The 23254-nt window shown below is 38.8% G+C and overlaps 1 long non-coding RNA gene across 1 annotated transcript; it reads right to left on the minus strand.

The window, feature by feature from the left end:
- Positions 1–3593: 3593 nt before the first annotated feature.
- LOC306639216 lies at positions 3594–7380 on the minus strand. Its single transcript, XR_013757578.1, has 3 exons — positions 7320–7380; positions 6390–6512; positions 3594–4458 (listed from the first exon to the last, which is right to left on the minus strand). It is a non-coding gene; the product is annotated as an uncharacterized lncRNA (long non-coding RNA).
- Positions 7381–23254: the final 15874 nt, after the last annotated feature.

Below are 23254 nucleotides of genomic sequence, written 5' to 3' on the forward strand. Positions count from 1 at the left end.
ATCCCCAGAATGTGAGTTTTTTTGGAAATAAGATTGTTGCAGAAGTAATTAGTTAAGATGAGGCCGTACTGAAGTAGAATGGGGTCCAAGCCAGTATGACCAGTGTCCTCATAAGAAGACAGCCATGTGAAGACACAGGGACACCTGTGGGAGAACACCTGGGCAGTAAAGGCAACAACCAACGCCATGTCATTGCAAACTAAGGGAAGTAAAAGATTTCCAGCATGCTATCCAAAGCTAGTATGGAGCAAGGAAGGGTACCCCTTTAGGTTGCAGGGGGAGGATAACCCTGCTGACACCTTGATTTCAAATTTCTAGCCTCTAGAACTGACAAAAAAAATCTGTTGTTTTAAACCACTTTGTGGTACTTTGTTATGACAGTCCCAGTAAACTAATACAGATATCTTTCACACGAGTTTAATTTCAGTTTTGAATTTCACCATCACTATCTAGTAAAAGAAGTTGGCATTGTATATCATTTAAATGTTTTAAAATTTTCCAGTCTGTAGCTAAGATTCCATGAAGGAATCAGAGTGTCAAAAAAGCAGTCATGAGAATTCCTTTAGACACAATACAGTAGCAGTTTGAGTTTCTATAAAAGACTCAAGCTCTAATAGAAATATAATGGAAGTTTTTCAACCAAAGTTCCAAGGACTATGTAGAATTGAAAGCAAAACAACACCAATACTAAACATAATGAGTCTTACATGGAACATGTTTTTCTTTCCATTAACAGCCATTCTGCTTTGTGTTCTTCATCACAAGACATTGTCGAACAATAGTATGAGAAAAATCTCTAGTGCAATGTGCAGCAATTTATTTACAGAACGTCAACTCTAAAATTAAATCAATTCATTCTTTGCAAGGAAAACTAAGGGCACTGGTAAAATTATCTGTAAACTTAACATTTAAACTCAATTATCAAGATTGGCTTGGAGAGTCTTATAAGAATCAACATTACTTACCAGTTTCAAAAATCTTCTACTGAAAAGTAGAAAATTTTACATAAACAAGGAAAAGGTTTTATCTGGTATGTCTTTGGTAAATAAAAAAATTATATAAATTTGCCATTGCAATTGGATACGTTCCCTATTCTGACAGTACTGTAGTTTGTATAATGAATGAATTGACTAAATAATGGTAGAAAAAACAACAAACAGTCCCATAGAACTTACTAAGTGCATGTTCATATTCATCCAACTAATCCTTTTGATTTGGGGGTAGATACAACATCATTCCCATTTTACAGATGAGGAACTGAAGCACAGAGAAATAGTTCACCAGATTAGGATACAGATTATACTAGATAAGGTACACCTTAAACACAGAAAAATCCACAGATGTTTTTTAACCATTCACAATTAATAAACTGTCCACATTGGTAGAGAAGAAAATGCATGCTGAGTACCTTGTTCATGTTATTTTTTAAATTTGGAAACTTTTATTCACACTGTTCACTTTACACTAGGAATGGGACAGGGTCTCTACAAACAAAATTTTTGCCCATGGGTGCTTCATGGATGAGCGATCTGTACAATTAATTATACATGGGGCCCTGCTGTTACATTATTTTTGAAACAAGAAGACCCACACTTTAATTTTGCCTCACAAATTTTGTAACTGGTCTCAATTATTACAAAGACTATAAACAAATAGATTTTTTTTATCTATGCTTTAAAACTTGCTTTAGCCTGGAAATGTAATTTTATTGATAAACAAGCTTTGGTTGCAAAAAGTAGAGTTCTGAGTTATAGGGAGTATTGGATATTGCTATTTAAATTATAAATATTGTAAAATCAAGGGAGTTAAACTTGCATCTTTTTAAATTGATATGTAAGGAAATGGGATCATCTGATCCCCAGCTAGTTGCTGCATTCAAAAATGAGATGGTTGTCATGGGGATGCATAATGGCATGTTTATTGGGACTGAATATGAAGCCAGAGTCAGACTTTTTCTTACAAAGAAGAAATAGATTCGGTTGATTGGTTTGAAAATGAATATTGGCTTTGCTCATTAGACAATATAAATACATGTCGTGGTTTTCCCAGGGCAGTTGTGGTTTACTGGCATAATTAGTAGCCCATCATCATTAGACTATATGGAGGAAAATTTCCATAAATTGACTAAATAAACCCTAGATCTAGTATCTTTTATTCCCCCCAAAGAAGTATATAAAGGTATATTATCAAAATATTATCTTATCAAAGATGAATTAAAATTAATATTTACAAGTTCCTAAGCCTTTCTAAGTCTATCTGGTTAAATAGGTACCTCTAAAAGGCAACAGATAATATTACTTTGATGCAGATAATTAATGTTCTTTGATGCATCTTAATTTCAGAGAAATTAAAAATTGGGAAACGTATTTTTTTGTATATCAGGTAGTTGGGGGATTTCTTTGTTTTTTCAAGATATAAGGAGAACCTAATCAGTTGATGGAGTGTTCTATATAATATTTATGACAGAGAATCTCTGACTTGAGGCATAACTGGAAAGACATTCAAAGAATGAAGCAAACATGCTTGTATAAAACATGTTCTGATCCCATCTACTTATTTGCATGAACAAGATTTCTCAGGGACTACATTTTTAAAAGAAGGAATGGAAATAGAACTAATGGTGAATCCAGCTCATCACTGCTCTAAGTCATATTTATTTACAGACATATGAAGTGGAAAAAAAAGAATAAAACTAGTCAGTGAAATTCTGATGAGGAAAAGGATATTTACACAGTCTTAAAGTGTCTTCCTACAAAATGCTTGTTAATTACAAAGAGGAAACAGTGTAACTTTATAGTGGAGAAACCTAGCAGACATGGCATTAGGTAAGGAATCAAAGCTAGCATCATCAGTACTGGGATGAATTCAAATTATGATCCCTAGACTAGATGTAAAGAGGAGAAAGCTCACCAGCTCTGTGACAGTACTGCTAAAATGCACAACCTAATTCTAATTGTGAGGAAACAGCTCACATAGAGCTCTAATAGAGGGACAGGCTACAATTAACTGATCTGTAATCTATAAAATGCCAATATCACAAAAGAAAGTTTGAAGAACTCTCTCAGACTGAAGGAGTCTAAAGAGACATCACAACTAGATGCCAGGTGTGCTCTAGATAAGGCACTTTTGCTACACAAAGGACACACTGGAACAACTAGTGAAGTTTTGAGAGGGTCTGAAGTTAAAATGATATAGTAATAGATCAGCACTAATTTCTTGATTTTAATGACTGTGTTGTAGTTATAGAGGAAAATATTCTTGCTCATAGAAATTATACATCGAAGTATTTTTGTGATTTCTTAGTCCATTCCTGCTACTATAACAAAATACCATGAACTGGGTAACTTATAAATAATAGAAATTTCTTTCTCACAGGTCTGGAGGCTAGAAAGTCCAAGATCAAGGTGCCAGTGGGTTCCAAGTCTGGTGAAGGCCCAGTCTTTGTTTCCAAGATAGTGTCCTGAACACTGTGTCTTACATAGGGAAAGGCAAAAGGGGAAAAAGGACGAAACTAGTTCTCTTGATCCCTTTTATAATTAAGGATACAAATCCTCTGAGTGACAGTGGAGCCCTCATGACTTAGTTACCTCCTACCAGCCCTCCTCTGACTACTATCACAAGGAGTCTTAGGCTCCTACACATGAATTTGGGGGTACACATTCACACTATGACAAGAATATCACTTGGTAACTTCCTCTCAAATTCTTCAGAAAACAAAAAGTTCTTTTTATTATTCCTGTGGAGGGGACCACAGGAATAATAATGATTCCCATGTCACTCAAAAAAGAGTCAAAGTCCTTACAATGGTCAATTAGCCCCTTCAAGATCTGCCCCTCCCCCTCTCCCTTTTGCACTTCATCTCTAGATTTCTCCCTTTACTCTTCTCCAACTACATAGGTCCACTTGCTTTTCCTCAAACCCATCTGGGACACTCCCATCTTAAGGTCTTAGCTCTAGTTATTCCCTTTGCCCAGAATGTTCTTCCTCCAGAAATACACCTGGTCAGTTCCTTCTTCTCTTTCAGGCCTTATTACAAATGTAACATCATTTCAATAAGACCACAAGAACCACTGCTCTGATTTAAATGTCCCTTCCAAAACTTATGTTGAAATTTAATTGCTACTGTGATCATATTGGGAGGTAGACATTTAGAAGGTGAATAGGTCATGAGGGCTCCACCCTCATGACTGGATCAATGCTGTTACTGCAGGACTGGGTTAGTTATCATGGAAGTGGTTTTGTTATAAAAAGTAATTCTCTCCCACAAGTTCTTTTGATCCCACCCACTCTCTCTCCTTTGCCCTTTTTCACCATGTGATATCTTCCACCATGTTATGATGCAGTAAGAAGGTCCTCACCAGGCCAGGCATGGTGGTACATGTCTGTAATCCCACAGACACAGGATGCTGAGGCAGGAGGATCATGCGTTCAAGGCCAGCCTAGGTAACTTAGAAGACCCTGTCTCAAAATAAAAAATAAAGAGATGGGACTATAGCTCAGTGGTAGAGTACCCCTGGGTTCAATACCTAGTACTAAAAAAACAAAGATCTTCACCATATGCAGCCCTAGGAGCTTAGATTTCCCAGCCTTAGAACTGTGAACCAATAAACTTCTTTATAAATTACCCAGTCTGTGTACTCTGTTACAACAGCAGAAAATGAACTAACGCTACTGCCTTACTTAAAAAGACCAAAAAAAAAAAAAAGTCAATCTTTTTCTTGATTCCTAAACCTTTCTCTAGTTGTCTTGCTTTTATTTTTTCTTTTCTTTTTTCATTTTTTTTCTTTTTTCTAATCTTTTGTACATAGGAGTAGAATGTATTTATAAATTTTGATAGATCATACATAAATGGAGTATAATCTCTCATTTTTCTGATTATACATATTGCAGGATCACATTGGTCATGCAGTCATGTATGTACATGAGGTAATAATGTCTGTTTCCAATTTACCATCATTTTTCCAGAACATCTAACCCCTTCTACCACATACCACATAATATAATTGCATATTATATTTATTATTCATTGTCTGTATCTACCACTAGATTATAAGGTCCATGGGAAAGAAGAATTTTTATTTTCTTAATTGATTTATCTCAAGTTTCTAAAACAGTGTATGGGCACATAAATATTCATGGAATCAATTAAAGATTTCCAATCCTGGGAGGGGGATAGGGTGAATTGGAAATAACATTTTATACTTTTTTTATTTCTCAAAATAAAACATTGAGTTGTTTTTTTTTTTTTTTTTTTTTTTTTCTTTTAAGGAGGGTGTAAAGAGTAGGACTTCCATTCCTGGCAATATAAGACTGAAAAAATCCAAAATATAAAAGGTTTTTAAATTCTGGGTAAAATATAAAGCATATTTTTAAATGCATAGTCGAACTACAAAAAAGCAAAGGAAAGTCCTAGGAGACAAGATGAAAAGGAGTAGGAAAGCTACAGTGAAAGGTAATAAGGGCATGTGGTTATCTTACTTGCACAAGTCTTAGCTGCAGGGACAGCAGACAAGACCTTGTGTACACAGCATTGTAGAGTGGGAGCTGAGACACACACACACACACACACACACACACACACGCACACACAGGAAGCCTACTCAAGTAGTTATGGAAACAGAAAAGTCTGTCCTATATTTTCTTAAATTTAGCCTTGGTTAAAAAAATTAGAACAAAGCACAAAACTAGAAACCTCAATGAACAATTATTAATAAGGAATCTTCTAAATTGGTGGGGGGCAGATGGTTGACCAAAATGGTTTTAGAAGTCAAGAAAAGCTAGCCATCACAGAATCTTACCTCCTACAACAAAACTTAGTACTCCCCATTATTTGAGGCAAATGGAATAAATTTCAATTCCTTAAAAGCACCACAGGATTTAACTGAAAGAGCTCCCACTGACCAATGCTGAATAACAAAATAAATAAAATAATACTGAATTATAATATAAAGTATAACTATCCATAGTCCATATTGATATAAATAAATGTATGAGTAAATAAATGAGAGAAGAGATGAAAATCCTGCACAGAAGAACTCCAATTATGTATGTACATATCTGCCCTCAAGGAGGGGGAATGTGTAGGGAGGGGGGAAATAGTTTCACACTCCTTCAGAGTGCGATGCACAGGGGGGCATCTTGCAAAGAATGAAGAAGTATGGAAAGGCAGCAGGTGGGGGAGAGTAACTTTAAAGAGGAACACTGACTCGGTCAGTGATCAAGGTCAATATCAGCAATCACAAATCATGCTGATAATTTGTATGCTTAATAGAAGATGATGGAAATGACACTTTACCTCTGTGATCTTCCTATCAAAAGCCCACACCCCCAGACTAATCATGAGGAAAAACAGCACACAAATTTTAATAGGAAAGCATTCTATAATATACCTGACCAGTGCTCTTCAAAACCATCAAGGTCATCAAAAGTCAGGAAAGCGAGAAACTGTCATAGCAAAGAGGAACCTAAGGAGACTCGACAACTAAATATAATATGGTACTTTGACTGTGACCCTAAAACCAAAAAAGAATATTAGGTTAAAACTAAGGAGATCTGAATAAACTATAGACCTTGGTTAATAATGTATCAATGCATCATCAGTTCACTATTTGTAACAAATCTAACATATTATAGTAAAATTTTCATTATAGGGGAAATTGTCAGGAGGGATTATATGAAAACTATATTCTCAGTTTTTCTGTAAATTTAAAATTATTCTAAAAAATAAAGTCTATTGTGCTCATTTTGGCAGCACATATATTAAATTGAAACAATACAGAGAAGATTAGTATGGCCCCTGCACAAGGATGACACACAAATTCATGAAGCATTCCATATTTTTACTCTCCTGATAACTACTGCAGGTAATTTTACATAAAATAAAAGATTATCATAACAAAGTGACTTGGGTTTTGAAAGTGACTCACTATATAGAAGGAGACTATTTTCTTTTTATTATATAAGTAAACAATAATAAAAATAAAGTCTATTATAAAAATAGACTTATAAATAATAAAAATTTTTGGAGTTAATCATAAACTGTCTACACCTAAGCCCATATCTCAGGATCTACTTTTGAAGAAACCCCAACAAGGACTCATGAAGTCATTAAGTCATTGACTGAATAAACTACAGTACAGCCTACTGTATAATAATTTAAAACAGAGTTGGATCCATACGTGTAAAATGGAAAAAATCTCAAGAAACTTTCTAAAATATGATTCTCACTCTATAAATGAATTACAATAATACATTCATATGTTTTAGCATATGAATAATAATTTTCTGGATATTTACATAAGAAAATTAATAGTGATTACCTCTGGGTAATGAAATGGCTCGTGTGCCAAAGATATCATAGTGCTAGCAAACTGGTTCTCTGGAAAACAATAAAAAGCCCTGATTTGTAGCATGTGTCGATTTTCATGGTGTGAATAATACTCCATTCTACCATGTCTGATTTTAAGCTACCCGTGACTTAACAGGCTGAGAACAATTCCTGAATAACCACCCACTCTTGTGAGCCAAGAGTGGTTCATCTCCAATACACCATTGGGTGAAAATATGCAATCGTTTTATAATTTTACATGCTAGTTAAATTTATTTCAATTACATTTTTTTAAAAAATTATTTATAAAGAAAACTGTTGAGCACTTGCTAAGTTTTTCATTTCCAGTTCTTGGTTACACATAGCCTTGGAAATAAGCCCAGGCCCGCATTCCCCGTCCGCAAAGGAAATCAGTCAGCAGAGATCAAGATGAAGGAAATGTGCCCTTTTTATTCCCCTCCTTTCTGGGCTCTCATTAGAACTCATGTTTCCCAACAAAAAAAATAGAAGGTCAACATGCCATGGAGTTTCCTATGGGCACCTCCTTGTGCTCTTTACTTTATGAAGATGGAACACACTCGAAGGTGAGATCATAAACAGGAAGAGAAATGAGGAGCTCTGGGAAATGTAGACAGGGACATTGCAATTTATAAGTCCATTTTTGTGACCCTGATCGTTTTTGAAAACTATCTCAGAGCCATTTTCTTTTAGAGTGGCTACTATCACCTGATAATAAATCAGGTAATGCCCTAAACTTCTTCAAAAGTGTCTTCCTCTTGATTATGATTCGGTAGTAAAAAACACTTAATTAGAAATCAAGAAACCCTCATTATCATCCTAACACAGATCCTATTGTGTGCAAAAACCTGAACAGATCTCTTACCCTCTCTGAGCCTAAGTTGTCCTAGTCTATAAAGTAAGAACTTTGAACTACAAGGTTCCTCAGAAACTCTTCGGTCTTAAAACACCTACAATTCTATTTCTGGTCATCAAACTCACTTAAAAGAAGCTCACTCTTCCCAAGAACTCAGATCCTCTGAAGTGTCCCTAGGTCCAATACACAGAGATGGAAGAGCCAGCGCCTCCATGTGGACAGCAGAGGAATGGCACCAGGGCCTAAGTCAGTGAGAGGAACAACCCCCAGCAGACACTGCAGCCCCAGGACCAGATGGGGCATGGGAGACACTTCATCAGCACCACCAGTCCAGGACCTTAGACTGTCCCCACCTATGAACAATGTTAATTCCTTGCATGACAACAAAATGCCTCTCTCGTTTGTGTCTTTTTGATACTAGGGATCCAACTCAGTGAGCTATATCCACTGAGCTACATCTCCAGCCTGGTTTTGCTGTTGTTTGGTTGTTGTTGGTTGGTTGGTTTGGTTTGGCTTTTTGCTGATGTTTGTTTGTTCAATTGGTTGGTGTTGTTTACATTTTATTTTGAGACAGGGTCTCGCTAAGTTGCTGAGGTTGTCCTTGAACTTGCAATCCTCTTGCCTCAACCTCCAGAGTCCCTGGGATTAGGAATCCTGATCCTGCTCCCAGATCATTTTTGCCATTGTACCCTCAAAATATTCTTTCCAAAAGCTTCCACACTAAGGTGGTTTCATCCATCAGAAATGAACACGATCTGAGCTTGGCTCTGAGCCACATAGATACAAAAAAAGGAGCATGGAATCCTCATGCCTCCTGTCAGGGGAGGAGAGAGAGAGAGAAAAATGCCTAAAGGGGATGACAATATTACTGTGGTCCCTGGTGGCAAAGAAGAGCAAACTCGAGCTTACAGTGAGTTCAGAGAAGACTCAGACATGGGAAATGGCCTACAGAAGCTTCCCCAGATATAGCTTAAAAATCTCATAAGTATCAGTTGACTCTTTACAAAGCCTAAGAGCCGTTCCCCTGAGATTTGTGGGAGAAATGAAACAGTGAAAGAAAGTAATTTTCTCTAAGATCAGAGGCCTCACTCTGCCACTAGGATTGTTAGGGAGTGTAAATCCCTAGCAATAATCACAAAGATCTTCGTGTCACTTTTCAGAATACAAAATGCCTCTCACTACATTACCTAATCTGATTTTCATAACAAGCTGAATTATTGGTGTCACAGGAAAAGATTTAAGAGGTAAATCAGGAGCTCTGGGTGTGGTCCCACACTCTACTATTCACCAACTTGTGACTTAACTGAATTGCCTCAGGGGTGGTTTTGTCTTCATTTGACAGATGAGAAAATTGAGGCTCAGGGAGCTAAGTGATGTGTCCCTCCCAACAGGGACAACACAGAACAGCTTGGAAAGAATGAAGACTTGAAACAGCAGCTTCTTCATTGTAAGGAATAATATTAACACGAAAAAAATAAAAATAATATCCAAAGACTGCAATAGGCAGATTGGATAGAAAGGAAGGACAACAGAGGTTAAGAAGATATGAACCAGGTGCAGTGGTACATGCCTGTAATCTCAGCAGCTCAGGAGGCAGAGGCAGGAGGACCGACAGTTCAAAGCCAGCCTCAACTACTTGGCAAGGCCCTGAGCAACTTAGCAAGACCTTGTCTCAAAATAAACAATTAAAAGGGCTGGGGATGTGTCTCAGTGGTTAAGCACCCCTGGGTTCAATCCCTGGTACCAAAAAAGAAGATATAAAATCTATCACCCAAAACTAACATAGTTTATTTATTAGAAATGTGGTTAAATGTGTAAATTCAATCCAAATGGAATCTCTAAAGAGCAAGATAAAGGGGTGAGCATGATTCACATCTGTTAGTTCTCCTGAACAAGTCTGAGAGAGGACCTGGAGTTTGCTAGGGGGTCGTGGCCCCCAACTGGTAAGTCATAGCCAATTATCAAAGATCTCATAAAAGGAGTCATTTAGACACAGCCTATGGTTCTCCTGGACACCTCATCTATTCAAGAAGGGTAGAAGCCTAGAAATACAGACAACAGCCACCTAAGAACTCCTTGTTTAAAATACTATTTCATTTTTGTAATAGACCTGCTGCCTACAGGTTTATTGTTGTCATTGTTTTATATTGGGGAGGGAATCCAGGGACACTCTACCACTGAGCTACATCTCTAGCTCTTTTTTATTTTTATTTTATTTTATTTATTTTATTTTGAGGTAGGGTGTCACTAAGTTGCTGAGGCTGGCCTTAAACTTGTGATCCTCCTGCCTCAGCTTCCTGAGTTGCTGCTGTTTCAGGCATGTGCCAGCATGCTCAGCTCTGCCTGAAGGTTTTAAGTCATACCTTCTAATTATGGTTGAACAAGAAGAGGTAACTCCCATGGCTAGGTAACTGTTTCCTATCTACAGTTCAATCACACACTTCTCAAGCTTGCTCTTTGCAGCCTGAAGAGTCTTTGGTGGGGAAGCCATGCACCTGAACAGTGTCTTCCCATAGAACCCCCCTCCCCACTCCACCATGTTAAAGTCTCTGGAAGAGACTTTTCTCAAAAAAATAAGAAAGAGCTAGAATTAGCACAAGAGTTTCACCATGTCCATGCTTCCAAAAATTTGAACAGCAACTGTAATGGAAGATAAGATGGAGATGGCAATAAGTCAGGGCCCCTGCTTTGCCCCCTGGAGGGAGCATCATTCACAGAATATCCCTGTATTGGGCAGTAGTCATGTGAGCCTAACTCTGCAGTCCCTGACTTTCAGTTGCAATCTCCCCAGCCAAAGTTTTGCTTCTTTGGGGGTTTTAGAGGGAAAGTTTCTATCAAGCAAAAGATATTAATGTATAAATGATTTTCGAATGCAGTTGTCCCTCAGTTTCCACTGATGACTGGTTTCAAGACTCCCTGTAAATACCAAAATCCATGAAAGCTCAAATCCCTTATATAAAATAGCATATTATTTACATATAACCTAAGCTTATCCTCCTGTACACTTTAAATCATCTCTGAATTATTCATAATGCCTAATACAATGTAAATTACATGTAAATAATTGTTACACTGTATTGTTTAGGGAATGATGACAAGAAAAGCCTGCACATATTCAACACAGATGCAATTTTTTTTTAATATTTTTGATCCATTGTTGATTGAATCTGCAGACGGAGAATCTGCAGATAAGGAAAGCTGACTGTATAGTCCCTTAGGAAGTGCTGTGTATGGATGAGACTCAAGCTTTACATAGAAAATGGACAAGTTTGCCAGTGAGACTGACTGCACCCCAACCTCCACAATGCAGAAGAATCACTATAACATAATGTGATGCTGATCCAGAGAAGAAAAAAACCACTGGTCCCAACATCTCTGTGCACTCTCTGACTGTTGGTTCCAGGCTACAATTTGTGTTGTACGAGTTCAGCCTCTCTCCATTAACATTTATAGAATGTGATTTGTGTACCTCAGAGAGTTTGATTCCTTCTGCTTTATACAACTGGATAAATCAAAAGGAAAATGCAGAGGCTCACCTTAGGATTTAAAAATAAGTCAGTTGTTTCACTTATGCACTATCATGATAAGATACAGAGTATGCATTGGCCAAGGAGGATGAAAAGCATATGCACAGTCACTGTGAGCTCCATAGAAGGGGAAGTCTATGTCAATACGAACTGATTCACACATAGTAACTGTTATGGTATAGATATGAGGTATCCCCCAAAAGTTCTGTTAATGCGGGAATATTCACAATGATTAGATTGTGAGAGCTGTAACATAATCAGTCCATCCTAGTTTGAACAGATTGACTGGGTGGTAACTATAGGCAGGTGGGGCATGACTGGAGAAGGTGGGTCACCAGGGGAAATCCTTGGATGGGTTCACCTTCCCTGTGGGCCCCATCCCCCTTCTCTGCTTCCTGGTTGCCATAAGGGTAAATCTTCCCTTCACCAAACCCTTCTACCATGGTGTTCTGCCTCAATTTGGACCCAGATGCCTTGGCAATCTATGGACCTCTGAAGCCATGAGCCCCAAATAAACTTTCCCTCCTCTAAGTTGCTGTCATCAGGTATTTTGGTCACAGACACAAAAGATGCCAAAAAACACAACAGAGACCCAAATATAGTGGCATAAGCAAAACAAAGGACTCATTTCCTCACATAAAAGAAATCAAAAGATAGAAGGCCTAGGGTGATATTGCAGTTCTATGAAGTTATCAAGGACCCAGGCCCCCCTCTAACTTATGACCTGACCATTCTTATGAGCTGGCTTCTGTGCTCAATGTCACAAGATTACTGATGAGATCTGTCTATCATACCTGTTTGTGAAACTGGATAGGAGAATGGAAAGACCAAGAGCAAATATTAGTCCCCAGTATTCTGTTCCCTTTCCAGGAACCTTCCTGAAAGTCCCACTCAACAACTTTCCTCAAATCTCATTGGTCAGAACTTAATCACATCATCAAATGTAACTGCAAAGAAGGCTAGGAAATACAGTCTGTTAGCTGTGCATATCATCATCATAGTAAAACCAGGGCTTATTTCTGGAAAAAATGGAAAAGTAGATATTGAGTGAACAAATAGCAGGTGTGTTACAGCATTATAAGATCAGTGAATTCAGCTGTGTGATCTTAGCTGCACTCAGTGAGGAGTAGATGTGAAATCGCTGCCATGGTGAAGGTGGGTGCTGTCAGCATGAGCTTAGCTGGAAGTGAGAAAAATACAAAGTCAGGAGTGAGATTGACAACGAGGTATGGGGCATACAATCTGTGTGGGCTCAGTGGGATGGTTAGGGTTATGCTCAGCTGATCAGGGCTCAGTGGCATCGTAAAGCACAATCAGTGAGATCAATAAGAGAGCAGTCATTACAGTCCCAATAGATGGCAAGGGTTGTGCAGAGTTAGTGCTAGTTCATGTCTGATAGGCCTGTGGAGATGAACCTACTGAAGTCTTCATACTACCAGGTGTGGGGGACATGCTTGTAATCCCAGCGACTTAGGAGGTTGAGGCAGGATTATCATGAGTTTAAGGCCAACCTCAGCAACTTAATAAGACCCTGTCAAAATAAAAATTAGAAAGAGCTGGGGATGTATCTCAGTGGTAGAGCAACTCTGGGTTCAATTCCTAGTACAGAAAGAAAGAAAGCCTTTATACCCACTTTGCAGCTTTTTTTTTTTTTTTTTTAGAACCTTAGTTCATACAAAGTGCTCAGCAAGGTGGGGTTGCAAATTAGTGCAGCCACTCTGGAAAGCAGTATGGAGATTCCTCAGAAAGCTTGGAATGGAACCACCATTTGACCCAGCTATCCCACTCCTTGGCCTATACCCAAAGGACTTAAAATCAGCATACTACAGAGATATAGCCACATCAATGTTCATTGCTGCTCAATTCACCATAGCCAGATTGTGGAACCAACCTAGATGTCCTTCAGTTGATGAGTGGATAAAGAAACTGCGGTGTATATATACAATGGAATATTACTCAGCCAAGAAGAATGATAAAATTATGGCATTTGCAGGCAAATGGATGAAATTGGAGAATATCATGCTAAGTGAGATAAGCCAATCTCAAAAAACTAAAGGACAAATGATCTCGCTGATAAGCGGATAAGGACATATAATGGGGGTTGGGAGGGGTTAGTGTTAGGGTTAGGGTTTGGTTTAGGGTTAGGGATAAGGAGGGTGGTAAGAATGGAGGAAGGGAGGACTGTATAGAGGGAAAAGAGGGGTGGGAGGGGTGGGGGGGAAGGGAAAAAAAATAACAGAATGAATCAAACAACATTACCCTATGTAAATTTATGATTACACAAATGGTATGCCTTTTCTCCATGTACAGAGAAACAACATATATCCCATTTGTTTACAATTTTAAAAAAAGTGCTCAGCAAGATTATGGAAAGTTGGGAAATGCCCTATCATGCTATGTGCACTTCATGCCCAGTCCTGCATCTCCATAGAGAATTGTGATCAGGGTCTATCTTCATGGGGCACATGTGACATTTACAGTTAGGTGACTCTCTTGTCAGTTCCAAGTAAGCTCCACTTTGCCATTGTGCTTCTATGGCCAAGTTTCCTTAGATTAGCAGCCTTCATACATCACAGCAGGCAGGTTTATACACCTCCACCTAAAGCCAGAACTGCTAACAAATTACCTTGACATGTTGATTGCTTGCCTTATCTCACCCTGGAGGCCTCTAGAGTCTTCCTTCACATCACCACAAACACTTCCAATTACCGCATTGTTTTATCAGGGACTGTTTTCTTGGTGTTCCATGACCTTGGCTGTCTGCGTGATACATCCTTTGAGTTGTTGCTGCATCCCTCTTAGATTTGCCCCTGCTTATCTCTGTCTCGGCTCCTCAAGGAAGTGTTTTATTGCCCTCACTGGCATGATCCAATACTAACATTCTTCAAGCAACTCTAGAACACCTATAGGTGGCCTCTGTAAGAGATTTTCCAGAACAGCATGCCATACACATTGCTTTATCAGATTTCATGAGTTGCACAATGGAAGGAAATCATTACTTAAGATTTCAAAGCACAACAGAGAATTTCAACATGAACCGGGAATGGGACTCTGTGGATCATCCAGTCCTTGCCAAGCTAATGACAGGAAGGAACAGCTGATGAGTCATGTGATTGCCAAGCACTGGCCCAAATCCTTCCCCAGGTCAGTGTTTCCAGCTCCACCAAACCCTACCTCTCAAAAGGCAGCTGCAAGTAATTATATAAAGAGTTACCTCCGTGGAAATCCATTAAGTTAAGAGTCACACCTGAAATTGTTTGATTTTGGTTAGACGTATGATTGACACTGTGCCCTTAAAATCGTCATGAGCTTCTAAGAGATGACATTGACTCATCGACTTATCTGTCATAATCAGTTATAATTCTATAAATAAACCCAATGTGAATTCTTAAGAGCAATGGTCTGAAAGAACTGATATTTGAGAATCCACCTATCTTACTTCACAGATGCAGCAATATATTCTTGGAAAATGACAAGAAATAAATCTTGAGCTCATTTGTCAAGACTTAGCCATAATTGTGTACTCTCAACATACCTGCAAGACAAAGTACCACTTTGCTGGGCTAATACATGAATGCCTTTCCCAAATGAGGATCTTGATTTGAATTAGTTATCTTGGATGTGAAAATTCTCCTTCCTCTAATAATATCCTAAGGAGATAAGTTAGAAGTTCATGCTGATAAAGTTACTACAAAAATCTAGGCTCTGTGAGCAAACTGAATTTTGTTCACTTTTAGAATGAGGAAGAGCAAAAATTATCACCCATGAGAATTATATCAAATATCCTGCATCATAAGAATATGTCTGGTCTTCTTTGGACAGATGGACTGACTCAACTTCTGGACAACATAGAACTTAATATAAATTTGGAACAGTGCATTACAATTTATAAAGTCATAGCTAACTTAACAACCAGAAATAAAAATTGTCCCTTCATTATAAAATAGTTCTTATGTTTAAGCATTCTTGAACTCTTGTTATGTTTAAAATCAACCCCATAATCAAAAAGATTATGAGAATTACACCATATACTAGGCAAAGATGTGAGATCATCAAGTCCTGCGACAGTCCTCTTGTATACCTGGATGACTGAGCGATGAGACATCCCAGACTCTGAATGGGAAGTCAGGCAGAAAAATAAAACAAGGACAAGAATTACAAGTGGGGACTGAGAATGGGAATTGTCAACAGGGTTCAGAAGCCAAGTGAGCCATCAGCAAACAGATACATATCAGGATTCAAGATTAAGTTTGTAGATTAAAAACCAAGGCAACAGTTAGGGCCAGGAAACCCATAGCACCAAAGAGCAATTCAAATCAAAGCATCAGAATCCAAGAAAAAAGTCAAATCAGCCAATCACCAGGCACCATCATGATGGTCTTGAAGCTGAAGCACCTGCTATTTATTTTGGGATGAAGGCTCTTACACCACTTCTGTGGGAGCAGAATGTGACCATTCCAGGTTGTACAGGTAGAAAGCAAAGGATCCATGTTAAGAGATGTAGTCAAATGACCCAAGTCTAGTGTTTGGAACCATACTGAAGGGCATATCATGATAACTCCACACAGTGCCTGACAAAAGTGAGAACTCAAAGCCAATAATTGACTACCCCTCTTGCATCAGGATTTCACTGTACACGGGTCAGGAACAACCACTAAGGGTCAGGGGAAAGAAACAGAAATTGAGAATCTTTGCTGTGACACTTACCTAGCTCTTGGTCAGTACCATTTCCTACTTCCTGGCACTTTTTTTTTTTTTTTTTTTTTTTTTTTTTTTGTGGTGCTGGGGATTGAACCCAGGACCTTGTGCTTACAAGGCAAGCACTCTACCAACTGAGTTATCTCCCCAGCCCCTGGCACATTTTTTCTGATGGTTCTCAAGCCCCAAGAATTCCATGCTGTCCATTTGTGGTCCAAAGCCTTCCTGGAAGGCACAGCACACAGACCTCTTCTCTGCACCTCAAAGTTTGCCAAATGAAAAAAAAGTGTATCTCCCTGCCCCGCCACGTCCTCTCCCTACACACCCCATTCTCTTTCTCTCTCTTTCTTTGGAAAACATATCATAGATGCTGAGGAAAGCACACATATCAAAGTAACTAACTGAGATATAAATGATGAATATGTTGAGCTCTCTGAAAGGTATTTGAATTTGAAGGGAAGAACTAATTAATACAAAAGTACCCCTGGAACTCTGCCCTTACCACTTCAGAGGAACAGGGTTGAAAGAAAAAAAAATTATTTCTCGTCTTAAAAAAAATTACTTAAGCATATGACTTGAGTTATAGCTCTAAAAAAATGTTGGTTTTCCTACACAATAAAAAATATGTATTAATCAAGACTTCTAAGGACTCTGTTTAAAGGCGATAACTGATTCATCTCCCCTATCTCCCTTTTTAATCAGATATAGTTCTAGGAATAAACACAGACAATTTGAATTTTAATGACTTCCAAAAAATGATACTTGACTATATAAAAAATTCAGACATTTCAGTTTTCTAGGACAAGTGATAAATTATTGCAGAGGCCCCACTGCACAGTGGAAAAAGATTGAACTCAATATTGCCTGAGCCAGTCCCTCCTCATGCCTGGTCTTAGTGTCTTAACAAGATAATAATATAGACTTTTCAGAGTTCTTATAGATTAAAAAACATACATGTGTGGAGTATCTAGCACAGAACGTGGCACACCATGGGTGCTTGATGAATAGTAGCAAATGTTAATATTAGCTGACTTGTCTAAGAAGCTAATATCACCTTTCATTGTAAACACATTTCTACCTAGTTAAAGGGAGAGAGGAAGGGGGAGAAAAGAACACCTAGGTGTAGTCGTAGAAATTCCATTGTAATAGCAGAAATCTGGAAAACCATCCCAGTCTTACTCCCAGGCAGCTGTGTGTCTGTGCAAGACACCTAACTTCTCTGGACCTCAGTTTTCCCATCTGAAAAATGGAGGCACTGAACATGTAATAACCTTGGTCACTTCCAGTTCTGAAGGTCTCTACCTTCACCTGATTATTTTCCCAGGCAGAAAGAAGGCTGGTAAATGACCAGATTTTGCCCCACATTCCTCTGCATTCAGCCTTCCACCTACAGTCCCCAATCCTGCCTCTCATCCTTGGACCTTGACCAAGGGCACAAATAGACTTGGACTTCTAAGACGAGATGTTAACCCACCATTGATAAACACCCTGAGATCTGGGACAATTTGCTTAAGTTATCTGCATCTCTGTTTTCTCCTCTGTAAAAGTAGAAGAATAATATTCACCTCATTGAGTTTTTATGAGAATTAAATGAGACATGTATATGAAAATGATTTATAGACTGTACAGCATTGTGCAATGTTAATATAACAACTATAATTATTGGTGATTTACACTGTTGGAAATGCTCTATGGAAAGTTCGATTCTGAGTCAGGACACTTGGTCATCAACCTAGGCTCCTGCCCTCTGTGGGTTTTGTGTGCCCAGAAGAATCAAGTCAAATGACATTGAATTTTGTTGGATTCAGATATTGATTCTGGTTTTCCTGAGAAAGGAGATTTGTTTAAACTTTCTCTTAGAGGCAAGTGACAGGAACTTGTTTTAATGGCCCGGAAAAGTTCTCACTCCATTAACAATATCCTACCCATGTGATCTGAGGTTTTCCTATTTCAAGAGGCAACTGCAGAATTTCAGGAGAATTGCCTATTACTAATTGTATCAAATCCATCAATTGCTGGAAACAACCACATGATCTGTCCCTATAGCACCCCACACTTTTTTTTCAGTAATGAACATTGAACCCAGGGGACCTTTCCTACTGAGCTACATCCCCAGCCCTTTTTATTTTTTTTTTCTTTAGAGACAGGGTCTCACAACATTGCTGAGGCTGGCCTTGAACTTGTGATCCTCCTGCCTCAGTCTCCCGAGTAGCTGGGATTACCTACATGAGTCACAGCACCAGGCCAGAGCCACACTCTTAAGCTTTACTGGGTTTACTGTTCTGCACAATACCAGCCTCCTGTGGTCACAAAGAGGCTATAAGAAATGTAAGGCAGGGCTGGGGATATAGCTCAGTTGGTAGAGTACTTGCCTGTCATGTGCAAGGCCCTAAATTCTAATCCCCAACCCCCCCCCAAAAAAAAAAAGTGTAAAGCAGTCTAACAAGAAACTGACCAGAGTATTATGTTCTTTCAAAGTGTCCTAAAATGTCTCATTTGTAGGGCCATGCAATGTTGTTCTACAAATCTCTTCCAAAATTTTCTTCTCCAAAGTCTCAAAGCTATTCCTTAATCAAAGGTTTTAAGTAGTAACTTTAGAACATAGTCCCATGTGTTGAGTTTTCTGAGCACAATCAGCTATGTGGAAGTTCTAATTAGCATTTCTCTCTCTCCCTGCTTCCTCCCCCTTCTCTGCCCCACCCCAGACCTTCCCATCCACTTTTCCAGGTCATATGTCCCCAGACAGAGCTAGCCCTATAAACAGAAGAGAAAGCAACTACTCATATGGTGTAACTGGAGATATGTCACAATCCCCACTGCCCAAAATATCTTCCCCACCAAATGCCACAGTGTCTAAAATTTCCAGTATTAAACTCACTGCTGTTAATCTCCTTCCTTCACTTCATCTTCTCTCCATGTTTGCACAATTAAAGCTTATCCACTCTTCCAGGCCTAGCTCAGTATCACACTTACCTTTGGGATCCCCCAGTTAGAAGTGATGTCTCACTCCTCAGAATATTCACAAGGCTTCATTTGTACCTCTTTTATGATATATATGCTACTTTACCTTTAAACATACGTACTATCCCTACCCATCACAATCTTGAGATTCAGTTCCTCAGCTGGGTCTTATTTTTCTACTACCATCCCATCCCCCCAAGAAACCAGGCTTAAAGTTAATAAAGAATCACTACCTGTAATAGCTTGTGTTAAGATTTGGATATGTAGTGCCCCCAAAAGCTTCTGTGTTAATGCAGAAATGTTTGGAAGTGAAATCATTGGATTGTGATAGCTGTGACCTAATCAGTTATCCTACTTTCTATCCGCCCTATGTCTGGGTGGTAACTGTAGACGTGTGGGGTCTGGCTTATGGAGGTGGTCACTGGAGAATGTCCTAGAGGGTTCACCTTCCCTGCCCCTTTACACCTCTCACTCTTTCCCTCTCTCTCTTTCTCTTCTTCCCAGCAGCCATGAGCTGAGGAGCTCTTCTTGGGCACACCCTTCTGCCATGATGTGCTGCCTTATCTTGAGCTCAGAGCAATTCAGTCAGCCTATCATAGACTGAACCTCTAAAACCATGAGTCAAAATAAATTATTCCTCATCTAAGTTGTTCTTGTCAGGTATTTGGGTCACAGCAACAGAAACCTAAAACAATTTGGATCTGGAATGTCCCCCAAAGATTCATGTGATGAAGACCTGGTCTCCTACTGGTGGCACTATTCAGGGTTTTGGAAATTTTAGGACATGGGGCGCAGTTGGAGGTCACTGGGGGCATGTCCTTGAAGGGTATATCTTGCCCCTGGCCCCTTCCTTGCTTCCTCTTTTTGCTTCCCAGCTGCCATGAGGTGAGCAGCTCTGCCACATGCTGTCCTCCATGATCCTTTGCCTCATCAAAGGTCTAAAGCCATGGGCCAAGTAACCATGGACTGAAACTTTCAAATCCATGAACCAAAATAAATCTTGCCTTGCTTGTTTATCTCAGGCATTTTTTATTGGTGCATATTATTTATATAGAATTATTGGTTTCATTTTGGCATATTTTTATATACATAAAACATAATTTGATAAATTTTCCCCCCTAATACCTCCCTGCCTCCTCTGTCATAGTGATGGAAAGTTGACTAACACACTATCTGAGCCAGGTCAGATAACACAGGAGCCAGGTGAGAGGCAGGCACTGACCAGTGGGTGTCCTACAAGTGAATGAATGGTGAGACAGAGCTTACCTAGGCTGAGATCTTGCCCTTTGCTATATATGTTCACTTCAGTAGTTACTTCACTTCTCAGATCTCTTCTTATAAATTAAAGCCATTGGAGAATTATAAAATGCCAGGACTCACCTGGCAATCATTGTTACTCCACTGTATGATCTTACACCTCACATTGATTCAGCAAGGATCTAGCACTACTTGCATTTATTTTCTGAAGTGGTCTGATAATATGTTTACTACAGTGAGATGCTTTTTAAAAGAAAAAATGTTCAAGGATAGTAAGAAAAAGCCCAGGGAAGACTAAACACAGAAATAAATTTGCTATGCTCCTATTTACTTCCAAGAGTAGGATAAATTCAGCTTTGAGCTTCCTAGAAACCAAAGCAAAAAATATTAAAGTAAGGGGCTGGGGAGATAGCTCAGTCAGTAGAGTGCTTGCCTTGCAAGCACAAGGTCCTGGGTTCAATCCCCAGCACCCCCAAAAAAAGGTATTAAAGTAAAAGCTTATTGTTGATCGAGAAAATACGGCTTTTTCTGATAGTAAGATCCAAGAGAAACTGATGTAGTAGATTGGTGCTAAAAACAACCCAACAACTAATATGCCGAGGAGTTCTATAGAACTGTTTTCCCGCAGCATCCTTTCACACAGAGGTGTTTCAGTTATCTATAACTGCACAGCAACCTCAAAATGGTGGCTTGAAATGATACAATTATTCATTATTATCTCAATGGAAATTGACCAGACTCAGCTAAGCAGTTCTCCCCTAGGGTTTCTTACAGAGCTGCAGTCACATGGTGACGGGGTCTGGAATAATATGGAGCCTGAGCCTGGAAGACTCAAACAGCTGAAGGCTGGAACAACTGGTCCTCTCCTGCAATTGCTAGTGGCCATGCCATGTGACTCTAGCTTGGTAGGATCAGAGCAGCCAGAAATTTTCATGGTTGCTCAGGCTGAGAGGAAGAGAGTCAGGCTGGCTTTATCACCTTGTATGAGCTAGCCTCAAAAGTCACACAGCATACTTCTGCCACATTTCATTTGCTAGAAACAAGACTCGAAGACCAACCTATATTCAAAGGAAGTGCAACTAGTCTCCATCTTTTAATGGAGGAGTGTCCAAGAATGTGAGAACATATTCTAAAAAGACCATTAATGACAAAAAGAGAAACTTGCACTTTAATTAGCACTATTCCTTGTTTTTGTTCATTTGTTTGTTTGTATGTTTGTTTCAGTATTGAGTATTGAACCCAGGGTCACTGAGCTACACTCCCAGTTCTCTTTATTTTTCATTTTGAGACAGGGTCTTGCTAAGTTGCCCAGGCTACTCTTGAACTTGTGATCCTCCAGCTTCAACCTCCTGAGTCACTGAGATTACAGGCACTCACCCATGCAACTGGCACACAATTATTTTGAAAACCAAAGAGGGGATAGTCTGACTTGATCCAAGGATAAAACTTAGAATATCTAAAGCTGTACTGTCAAATATGGTCTCCACTAGTATAAATGGCTATTTAAATTTCAATTAGTTAAAAAAGTTAATTAAATAGAATTTAATTTTAAAATAAGTAAAATTTTTCAAATAAAAAATTTTAAATACTGTTCTAATTAGCCACATTTCATATGCTCCATAGCCACACATAGTCAGTGACTCCATGTTGGTTAACACAATTACATAATATTTCCACCATCATAAAAAGTTCTATTGGACAATGCTAACCTAGAATAACAAAAGAACAATATCTCCCTCAGATGTCAATCAGAATTGTTCCCTCCTCTAAGATTTTAGGCAGCCAGGCATGGTGTCACACTCCTGTAGTTCCAGCTACTCAGGAAACTAAGGTATGAGGATTGCAGATTCAAGGCCAGCCTGGTCAACTTAGACCCTGTCTCAAAATGAAAAATAAAAAAGGGTTATGGATGCAGCTCAATAGTAGAGCACCCCTGAAATTAATCTCCAGTATCACAAGGAAATTTTTTAAAAAAGAGTTTAATAGTCATTGGGCAGCAGACATGTTCAAATTTTAATATTTGAAAAAGACTGCAAACTGCATGAAATCCATGTTGCTAAGGAAGGATAGTTAATACAAATTAAAAATCAATTCATCAGGGGGTAGATTTACCTCCTTTAAAGAAAATGAAGGCTCCTAACCAAGGCCCGAATAGCTGCTCCCCCTCCTCCACGTGGAGGTTTTCAGTGGAGGGTCTGCCAACAAGACCAAGGCCTTCCTTCAGACAGCTCCCTAAAAACTCTTTTCTCTCAACAGCTACAAGAAAGAGGGAATCAAAGCTACAACGTTCATTCCCTCACTCTTTAATTGAGTCAATATTTACTAAGAAGGTACAAATGTATGTTTTGTACCTGAATAATAAAATTTTTTGAAATAGATTTTACTCATCCCCTGACCCCAGAAATAAACAAATAGCATTTGTGGAATTGTATTCTAGCACCTCTTGGAAGTCACAAGTTCTTTGAGTTGTTTAAGGAAGGCCTTCAGTTTGGGGACTGACACTACAGGAAAACTGGTTTGTATAACACTCCTGTTTCTCCTAGACCAGACACTATACCTATGCTCTAAAAGCTTGCTGAGCCTAAGTTTTCTTTAAGGTGAATACTGTTC

The sequence above is a fragment of the Sciurus vulgaris genome (assembly GCF_902686455.1).
Source record: "Sciurus vulgaris genome assembly, chromosome: 1".
Classification (NCBI taxonomy): Eukaryota; Metazoa; Chordata; class Mammalia; order Rodentia; family Sciuridae; genus Sciurus; species Sciurus vulgaris.